Consider the following 10,495-nt stretch of genomic DNA (forward strand, 5'->3'; position numbering starts at 1 on the left):
TAATTTACTCACCATTGTGAATAGAGAAAACCCATTGGCCAGCCCCCTACCGCTTAGTGCGCTGACCGCGGGGTAAGGGTTGGACTCACGGCTGTCGGCTGTGAAAATACCTTGGTCAAGACCAAAAAATCAATTCATTTAATCTCAATAAAAAACTCCATTTTAAAATATTTCAATAAAAAATTCTATAAATTCACTTAACACAAATCAATTGTTTTTTTAGCAACACACACAAATCAATTCTTAATCTCAATAAAAAACTTTGTTTATATCACAACAACAAAAAATTAATCTTCAGAAAAAAAAGCTCTTAAATTCTCTCACCACAAATTAATTCAATGTGTTTCTTTTTATCTTTTCAAATCAAATCAATTTTCAAATTTTATTATTCTTTCACTCCCTCGTAGAACTGGGTACGCGGGTTGGTCTGCCCTGCGTTGGCCCGCAGTTAGACGATCCTCTATTTTCCGGGCTATAGTCGTGCGCTAGTCCCCGGTCTCGCGGGCCGGTTTGCGGCCTTCAGCCTGCTTACCCAACTCTACTCCCTTGTATCTCGCTCCTAGTCAAACTCTTCAAAAATCTTAATCAATTCGTTAGTGTATCATTTTCTTCCTTCCTTTTGATCACTCCTTCAATTCCCTAACATATTACAAATATTTATTAATATTTTATAATTATTTAAAAAATATTGAGAATACTTTTAAATATACCCATGCATTTCACGGGCCTGAGACTAGTTCGAGCTAATGCTTATCCACATGTCTCTGTCAAACCTGCGCAATTGTTTAATTGAGTTAGATTCTCCTCAGTGTAACCCAGTGGGTTGTGTTCTATCCAAGAACATAGAGATGAGGTACGGTACCTAGAGTGAAAGGATCGTGATGTGAGGACTTAGATAGAGTAAGAGCGTAATCGCTTAGAGAGAAAGTAACTGAATTCTCAAATGAGCTAAGAGTCTCTTACAATTGGTAACCGTCCCCTATTTATAGATTTGGGGGTTGGGCTTGGCGCCCCTAACTTCTCTTAATGGACCAATTGGGCCTCCCGGGAGAAGGCCAAATTTCCTGGTTTGCACGTCGCCCCGGGCTGGCGCGCCTTGGCGAGGGACCCTAGGGTCTCGCCCAGTCCACAAGACACCGAGCTCGAAGCATGAGAGCTGAGTGTGTCTTTAAGAAGAAACCTGAGGCGACGATCATGAAAAAACTAACTAACGCTAAAGCCTAATGACTCAAAACAATCGTCAACATGGCTTGATAAGTAAAGCCTAAGACTGATTTTTTGATTTCCCTAGCAAGTTCCTTCGATCCCACGAGTCCACAAGTGCGCTCGTGGCGACAGCCGATGATGACGCTTGGCTTTCTCGCCCAGTTGCAGTCGCGCGTGTGTAATGAATCGTGGTAGCTTGACACGCATTGGGCCTATGCCACGTGGCAGCAGAGGTCTGCAGAATCCCAACTGCCTTCCTTGAAACGTCCTCTCAAAATCTCCATAAAGCCTGCCAGTTTGAATTTGAACCAATTAGCTTCAACTGTAGCAATTTCCATTTATTGCGCCACTCCCACTCCTCGAAATCCCGGAACTGCAATCATTTTCCCGTCTGTATGGTGCACGATTTTCCACCTTCCTTCCACGTTTCTCAACAACTGCCCACATCATCCCCTCACACGTTTCCCCTCGATCATCATCCCCTTCCTATAAAGACTTTGTTCCCCCACCCCTTACTCCTTTCACAACCCCAACTCTTGGCCACCCTTTTTCCGTGCGAAACCCCTTCAACAGACCATTGCCTCTGTTCTCACAGCGCCCCACGCGCCGCCCTTCCTTCCGGTGAGTCTTTACAACTTCAAAGTAATTTTTATTTCATGTGCCCTTTCCTTTAATGGATTCAAGACGCCGAACCCAGAACTCCAACCGCAATGTCACCGTTGCCACCCCCTTACGGTGCGTTCCTCCTGTCGACCCCCCCCCCGGGGGAGTTCCGCTCGATCAAAAAGACATTACCGCTTTCCGAGCTAGGTCTTCGGAATCCTTGCAAGTTCCTACGGTAAGGGGCCTCCCGGCCAGGACAATTCCTAACCAACCGTCCAGTTAGAGCAGTGGTCGTCCATTTGTGAAATTTCCTCAGAGTTTGGTGGGTTTTGTCATGAGAAACCTCTCGACAATATTTTGTTTTATGGCGGTTGCTCAGCCTCTGAGCGCCCCTGGCCCCGCCTCCCTGACCACCTCGTGAATGACCCCCACTTCTTCTACGTGTACGAGTACATGTTCACAAGTTTGGGAATCAGGTTTCCCTTCTCTCCCTTTGTTTGCTCTGTGCTGCGTAGTATCAACGTCGCTCCGTGTCAGCTTCACCCTAACAGCTGGGCCTTCATGCGATGCTTTGAAATCCTCTGCGACGCAATCCAGCAAGAGCCCGAGCCCTCTTACTTCTTTTACTTCTATGGGGTGTCCGCCCAGCCTTCGCCACCACGCAGGTGGGTCTCCCTGGAAGCTAGACCCAACCACCAACGCTTCAACCCCTTTTGGTCCACGATCACCAACGACCTCGCCCGAAGGTATTTCAAGATCGTGGTATCTCACGAATACCCCGAGATTTTTACCCTGAGGGATGGTACCGCCCGATTTCCCTTCTACTGGACCCAAGAAGTGTCCCCGGTAGTCGACCCACCTGAAGATTCTCTAACTTCTGAGGACAAAGTCGTTATCAGCTTCTTGGATAAACTCCCGGTCTTAGACTGTGCTCGCGTGATCGGTAAAGCCAAAATTTCATCAACCCCCGCTTACATAGGTTTTCTTGTCCCTTGTTTATTTTATACTTCATATCCCCTGCTGACCCTTCTTTGTTGCCTTTCATTCCAGGGATGATGAAATTCACCAGTACAGACCTTCTGGCCGCCTTTAAGAAGAAAAGGAACATCCCGTTCCCCCCCGCCCCCCCCCCCTCGGGTCAACCTGAAGGTCGACAAGACATCTTCTTCAATAGCCCTGGTGGAAGCTACACCTCTTGACTACTGCCTCTTCTTCCGGCGGGGAGAGCGTCCCTGCTACCTCCACAATGTCTCACGGACCCAAGGAGACTCCCAAGGCGACTCAGCCCAGCGGACCCCCCAAGGTGACTCCAGCTTCTTCACTTAACGCCCGGGGCGATCCTGATGGTAGATCGCCTCTTGAGGGGACGGTTGTCCCGCCACTCTCCGGACAAAGCTTGATGCCATCTGCCAGTTTACCGCCACCGCCGCCTTTGGGTCACAATACGCCCCCGCCCCCAGGTTCTGTAAACCGGGGATTGCCATTTTCCCTATCCTTGATGCCGGCGCAAGTCATGAGGATGGATGAAGTGGTTCAGCAACAGGGTTTGGACAGAGTGTCCGAGGGTGCTTTGGCGACAGTGCTCCATGCTTTCCATCGTTACAAGTGGTCCACCAAAGACGCCGAAGCGCTACGGTCGGAGGTGGTCCGCCTTCGCGCCCTCAATGCTGGATTCGTTGAGGAGCGCAAGGCGCTCCTTGCCAAGCTAGCTTCCCAAGAAGCCTCCTTTTCCAAAGGGCTGGCCGAGCAGATTAGCCGTTCTGAGGTTAGCTTGGAATTTCGGGACAAAAAGACTTCGGAACTGGAAGGGGCCCTTGCGAAACTCCAGCAGGAGGCGCGGTTGGAGTCCGACGCGAAAGAAGATTTGTTGGCCTCCAAGGATCAAGCCATTTCTTCAATGGGCGCGAAACTTGAAACTCTCAGTGCTGAACTAGCGAAGAAAAATGAGGCTCTGTCTGCAGCAAAGGCCCAGGCCCAGTCTGACGCGAAGGCCTTAGAAGAAAAAAATGAAGTCAGATGCTGTTGCTGCCGTTGTCTTCGAGCGCGGTCGCGGTTTCTTCCTTGCCAAAACCCAAGTTCAACGCCTCCACCTCCAAATTGATCTTGGCCAGATGGGAGCGTTCAAGAAGGTGACTCCCGCCGGATTGGTCGGTCCTAACGATCCTCCCGGCTTCGTCGCTGAGCGTTTCCTGAACGAAGAAGACGTAGAGCAAGACGAAAAATGTTAATAGTTTTTAAATCAACCATGTAACAACAATCTATTTTTCTGTTCTCTTGTAATGAAAATTCTAAGCTCCCTTTGTGTTTTTCTTCGTCGTGCTTTACTTTTTTCGCTCTACTTTTTTTTTCTTTTTTAACTACGTCAATCAGCCGCAGCAGAGTTCAGGTCTTCGCCCCCCCTCCCCCCGGCTGAAGCCATACCGATCATGAGTCTTGGTGATCTGGCTTGTGTAAGCCGTATGCTAAGGAAACTTTTGGACTGCGAACGTGCAGGTCAACCAATCTGCAAATTCCTAACCTTTATTCTCGAAACACCTCATCCCTCAATCCCAACAGAGGATCATCGTTTACCACCGGCCAAGTGAATTTAAGACATTCAAAGATGATCTTGGTAATAGTGTCTTGGAAGGTGTTTCAGTTATAAATGCAAGCAGACGTTTCACGAATATAAATAGGAGGTTCTCTGAGAAGAGAAAGCATACTTCGAGAAGAAACACTCATAGTAAGGATAATGGAGAGAATTCTGAGTGAATTGAGGGAGAGAGCGTTTGAGCAGAACCTGTATGGTGCATTATACTACCGGAGAACGACAGCAGAGAGCATAAGGCATCTGATCTGTCAGTTGCTGGCAATGGAGCTTGATGCAATTCTGGAGGCATCTCTCCGCATCTTCTTGGAGTACGTGGAAGAGTTGGGAGGTCTCTTCCGGGAGGAGGCTAAACTCACCATGATGATAAGTGGGTGGGAAATGGAATTGGAGCTCCGAGGAAACGACACGGAGGAACGACAAGAAGTGTAACACCCCGATTTCCAGGTCTCACTTAAGTAACTTAAAAATAAACTTTAAGCGGAAAACAAGTATTTTTTTTTTTCCGTTTGTTTCTTTTGTTGAAATGAAAACGTTATAAAGATAAAGACATAATCCCGCAATTTAAACCTAACCGATGTACATCATATAAACAGGTACATCCTCAGCTGCATTCCAACGTCACGCGCTCTCGCAGTGACTCCAAAGTAGTGTGCCCACAGGAAAATATTTACTGATCCAGAAACGTGAGTGACAAAGTTATAAATACAATCCTCCAGAAGAAAGTGGGCCCTCAAAATGGCCTGAGAAAAGACCCCTACAGTCTGACTAACTCTCTGTTATCCCTCAGCAAGAGAACCACCCAAAAAGCTATGCGTCGGGAACCTACCCTGTCCCGAAACAAAACAAATCAGAGATCTACACAAAATATGAATCCTGCCTAAACCTACCCTCCAGTACCGCTCAAAGCTCCTCCTCCTCCTCCTCCTCGTCGTTCCCGACGTAGTAGTCGACATCAGTGTCAGAATCAGAGTCCACCGTGATCATCTCAGTGTCCAAGTCCACGACCTCCCTCCTGACTGTCCTGCGTACAACCCTAGTCGAACCCATCTCAACATCTACCTCCTGAGAAAGGACATCCTCCTCCACCACACGAACAAGGGGTTCCACGCGGTAGCCGCGTGATGGAGTAAACGGAAAACGGCGAGAGGCAGACGGAACAACAGGCTCCCTCTGAAGGTATGAAAAACGGTAGAAAGGGGGGTTTGAATAACGTTTTCAGAATAAAACTTCCACCTTAAAGATTTTAGCAAATCTTTCGAGAACAAATAAAGTGCTTAAGATAAGAGATAGAAAAGCACACAAGGATTTTATCCTGGTTCACTTGATGAATCACTCAAGCTAGTCCAGTCCACCCGTTACGGTGATTTCTTCCTTCTTAGAATGAAGGCAATCCACTAATCAGGTAATTGTTACAACTGCACTTGAAACCTACAGGTGACTAACAATACACTGACTTAGCTCACACTAAGATTCACTCTCTTAGTCTTCTCTAGGATCCGATCAACCTTGATCTCCTAAAGGTAACCAAACAACTGTTTAAGAAAGAATGTTTACAAAGAGATTGCTTCTAAAAAGCTTATAGTAAACACAATGAATTCAAGATGAAAGAATGCTTAGATAGTTTGAATAAAGCTTGCGCTCTGATACCAATTGAAGGTATGAAAAACGGTAGAAAGGGGGGGTTTGAATAACGTTTTCAGTACAAAACTTCCACCTTAAAGATTTTGACAAATCTTTCGAGAACTTAAGTGCTAAAGATAAGAGATAGAAAAGCACACAAGGATTTTATCCTGGTTCACTTGATAAATCACTCAAGCTACTCCAGTCCACCCGTTAAGGTGATTTCTTCCTTCTTAGAATGAAGGCAATCCACTAATCAGGTAAGAGTTACAACTGCACTTGAAACCTACAAGTGACTAACAATTACACTGACTTAGCTCACACTAAGATTCACTCTCTTAGTCTTCTCTAGGATCCGATCAACCTTGATCTCCTAAAGGAACTAAACAAACTGTTTATCAAAGAATTGTTTACAAGAGATTTGCTTCTAAAAAGCTAATAGTAAACTCAATGAATTTCAGATGAAAGAAAGCTTAGAATATTTTGAATATGTCTTGCGCGTATGTATTGCTTCTTCTCTTTTTCGCAGCTTCTTTCAATCTTCAGCCTCTATATATACTCCAAGGATTAGGGTTGAGCGTTGCATGGGAAATGCTACCGTTGGAGGGCAGTTCTGGAAAATCCAGCTTCTGCTGTGGCTGAGAACGTTAGGTAGGTCGTCAGGAAGGTACACTTGCTTTTGTACTTGGATAGCGACTTGACCTTTTAACCTAGGAGACTTCTGATCAGGGGAATACTTCATATTGGAACTTGTGAAGCCGGTTGATCAGAGTCAGAGGGAAAGCACAGATCCTCTGACCATTGTATCTTCTGATTCTGAACTCAGAGGGAAGAACATGGCCTTCAGAGTTTCTTGCTTCTGGACTTCAGAGTTTCCACTATTCAGCTTCTGGATCTTCAGAGTCTTCTACACCATCAGAACATCTGAACCTTCAGTGTTTCTTGGTTATCAGAACTTCTGGATCTTCAGAGCTTCTAGCGACTGAGTCCACATCAGAGTTTGTATAGCTTCAGAACTTCTGAAGCTTTTCCACTGTTCATACTGAACATGGTGAATGCGAAAGCGTTGCTTGGGTCACCCTTTATACACAGTGCTTCTGATTTGTGTGAGATTGAGTTGAGGTCAGAGCCTGTAAATAGCACACTCAGAAAAACACGTTAGAGTACCACAATTGTTCATATCAAAAGGTTAACTTGTAATCATCAAAACATAGAGTTGTACTACTAGATCAAAACTTGATCTTACAAGATTCTTCCAACCGCATCTTTCAATCTTCAGCCTCTATTTATACTCCAAGGATTAGGGTTTGAACGCTGCATGGGATTGCTACCGTTGGAGGGCAGGTCTGGAATTTCCAGCTTCTGCTGTGGCTGAGAATGTTAGGTTAGGTCGTCAGGATAGTACATCTGCTTTTGTACTTTGGATAGTGACTTGACCTTAAACCTTGTTTGACTTCTGATCAGAGGATTGCTTCGTGTTGGAACTTGTGAAGCTTGTTTATCAGAGTCAGAGGGAAGCATAGATCCTCTGACCGTTGTACCTTCTGATTCTGAACTCAGAGGGAAGTACTTGGTCTTCAGAGCCATTTTGCTTCTGACGTGGTCTTCAGCAGAACATCTGAACCTTCAGAGTGTCTGGGTTGTCAGAACGTCTGGATCTTCAGAACTTCAAGTGAGTTAAGTCCACGTCAGAGCTTGTTTGACTTCAGATCTTCTGAAGCATTTCTACTGTTCAGATTGAACATAGATATTGCGAAAGCGTTGCTTGGGTCACTCTTTAAGCACAGTGCTTCTGTTTTGTGTGAGATAATATTGAGGTCAGAGCCTGTAAATAGCACACTCAGAAAAACACGTTAGAGTACCATAATTGTTCATACTAAAAAGTTAACTTGTAATCATCAAAACATAGAGTTGTACTACTCGATCAAAACTTGATCTTACACCCTCTTCGGCTCCACGAGCCTCGAGGACAACGCAACGTTGGTAGGATCGACAGTAGTAGCAGGAAGTGGCACGACAAGTGCCTCAATATCAGCCTCGATCTCAGATGGATCCTCGTCGTCGGATGAAGATGAAGGTGGTGAAGGTGGTCTCTGGCCAGTGCCCGGTCCACAGCGCACCGAAGGTGGTAAGTTGAAGCTCAGCTCCATGCGTCGTAGAACTCCTCTCGCCTGACGTCCACGCTCATCAGTTCGGTCCTCCAAGACCCTTCCCTGATACGTCACCCGATGATCCACAAGATCGATCACCCAAGCGGTGGGGGCATGTCGGTCAACCAGCTCAAACCTGATCCCCTCGAGGGAGAGACCATCGAAAACCAATCCGCCATCGACATCTGGCAGCAGGCCGACCTCCCAAACACAAACATGAAACCAAAGCCAAGGTGCTAGGGTCAACTCACGGAATAGAGTAAATATACAAACAACATGTGATTGGGGTATATATATATATATATATATATATATATATATATGTTTATATATATTCCTAGCATGTTAACGGCTCTAACAATAATTGAATAGACAATAGCACACAATTCCAGTCAGGGTGCATGTATGTTTGCAATGTGTTTCAAATGATCCGGACAATACAATTGGGATGGGCACCATCGAGTCAGTCCTAACACTGGCCTAGTGTTTAACCATTTTCGCTCGGGTGTCACTTACAAACCCATGCATAGTCGGATCAATTCTAACCCCTCCAGGTTGAACCATTTTGCCCGCTATGCCAAAGATACACTCTTGGTGTTCTTCGATGAAGGCCAATCTTTCAACTGTCTCAAACCTTCGTGAAGCCGACTGAAGCCGTCTTAACTTCACCGAAGCCTGATCCTCCGATCGTCTCAAGCCCCGAATGTATGCATGATGCAATATGGCTAGCCCAAGATGGTATCGTCCTCCCCATATAATGTTTAGCTACGACTCTTAATTCAATAATACCCGAAGGTCAAAGTCGACTCTACGACTAGGCTGTAAATAGCCGGAGTACGCATCGTACTCAGTGACATATCTCTGGTCACTATGGTTCATCCTCGTGACGACCATCAAATCTCAGCAGCTCCAAAACTTGTCGACATTTCCCCGTCTTTCGCAATCATTTCTCCACTTAAGTTCCCTATGGTTTTATTCGTTTAATAAAAATATTTAAAGTTGGATTAGTCAAGTTATGAGTTTCATTCTTGAAAACTAAGTTCCCTAAGATCTCTAGTTCCAAATTCTAATCATTCCAAGTTTGCCAAAATCCCCCCAAATGTAATCCCCCGGGGAAAACCTAAGTGTTCCAATGGGCTTAATCTCAAACCTCGGGTTTGGACTTGCCTAGGGTTGTTCATTCAACCCGAAATAATACAAGTAGGACGTTCCATGATTCCACACTCCGTAGTCGCGACAAAGCGCATAGTTCAATAACAATATCAATATAACAATAATTCAGTGCGGAAATCATAAGACGAAAACCAGTAAACGGCCGAAGTCTCTCAGAAAACGGAGACACACGTCTCATATAAGTTTACTCGGCCGAAGCCTCCAGAAAACATTTTCCAATTCAAAGCGATAAACAATATCCAAGAAATATTCAATATCAAACAATATTCAAGTCGAATTTATCGACGCCTACAATACAATAACTAGTTAGTAAGTTGCCCTAACCTCGAGTTGCTCCAGCCTCGCGGTGTAGGTTTTCCTCACAATCTAGCTCAGTAATACCCAAAGTTCCCTCAACTGAACCTTGGAGAAAACAAAGCGAAAATCAATACAAAATCGATTAGCTCGATCACAACAAAATTAATTAACGATAGACAAAGCGTTTGAAGCTTCGGAGTACAACAATCGAGCACGAGAGGACGAGTTATCGCGAAAAACGAATTTCTCCCCCCTCAAGAACATGCTCTCGGCCACACAAGGGAAAAAGGTTTCCGACGCTTTTTCTTCGATCTAATTTAATTCCTAGGTAGTTTTAGGGTAAAACTAGGGCAAAGAAATTGTCGGAAAAATTTTAGAACGACCGGGTCGAATTACGACTAGTTAGGGGCACTTTGGTCCAAAATTAAAGCTCAAAAACTCAAAGTTGAAACTTCGGAAAACAAATTTTGATGGGGTCGTTCACAACGACATTTATAGCAACTAATCCTAAGGGCACTAAGTCGGATTGTGACTTTTCGAAGATAAAGTTTCAATATGTGCGTAAATGGGTTTTTATACAGTTTTTCAAATCTTTGGCGACTCGATCGAAATCGGTGCGCATCGGCGAGTGATTTAGCTTGTTGGGCAACTATAGAAGGTAGTTCAAAAGAAAAATCGGAAAAATCGAACAATTTACGAAAAGCTCGAATTTTTGAGCTCGGAAAGAGATAAAGAAACGCGATAAAAAGAATGATCAGAGGTAAGAATAAGCAAGAGTACCTCGATGTCGCGAAGTAGCAACGAACAACTACGAAGTTCCCCTCTCCTTCTTCTCCTCCTTGCTCGCGGCCTCAAA

The sequence above is a fragment of the Lotus japonicus genome, chromosome 4 (assembly GCF_012489685.1).
Source record: "Lotus japonicus ecotype B-129 chromosome 4, LjGifu_v1.2".
Lineage (NCBI taxonomy): Eukaryota > Viridiplantae > Streptophyta > Magnoliopsida > Fabales > Fabaceae > Lotus > Lotus japonicus.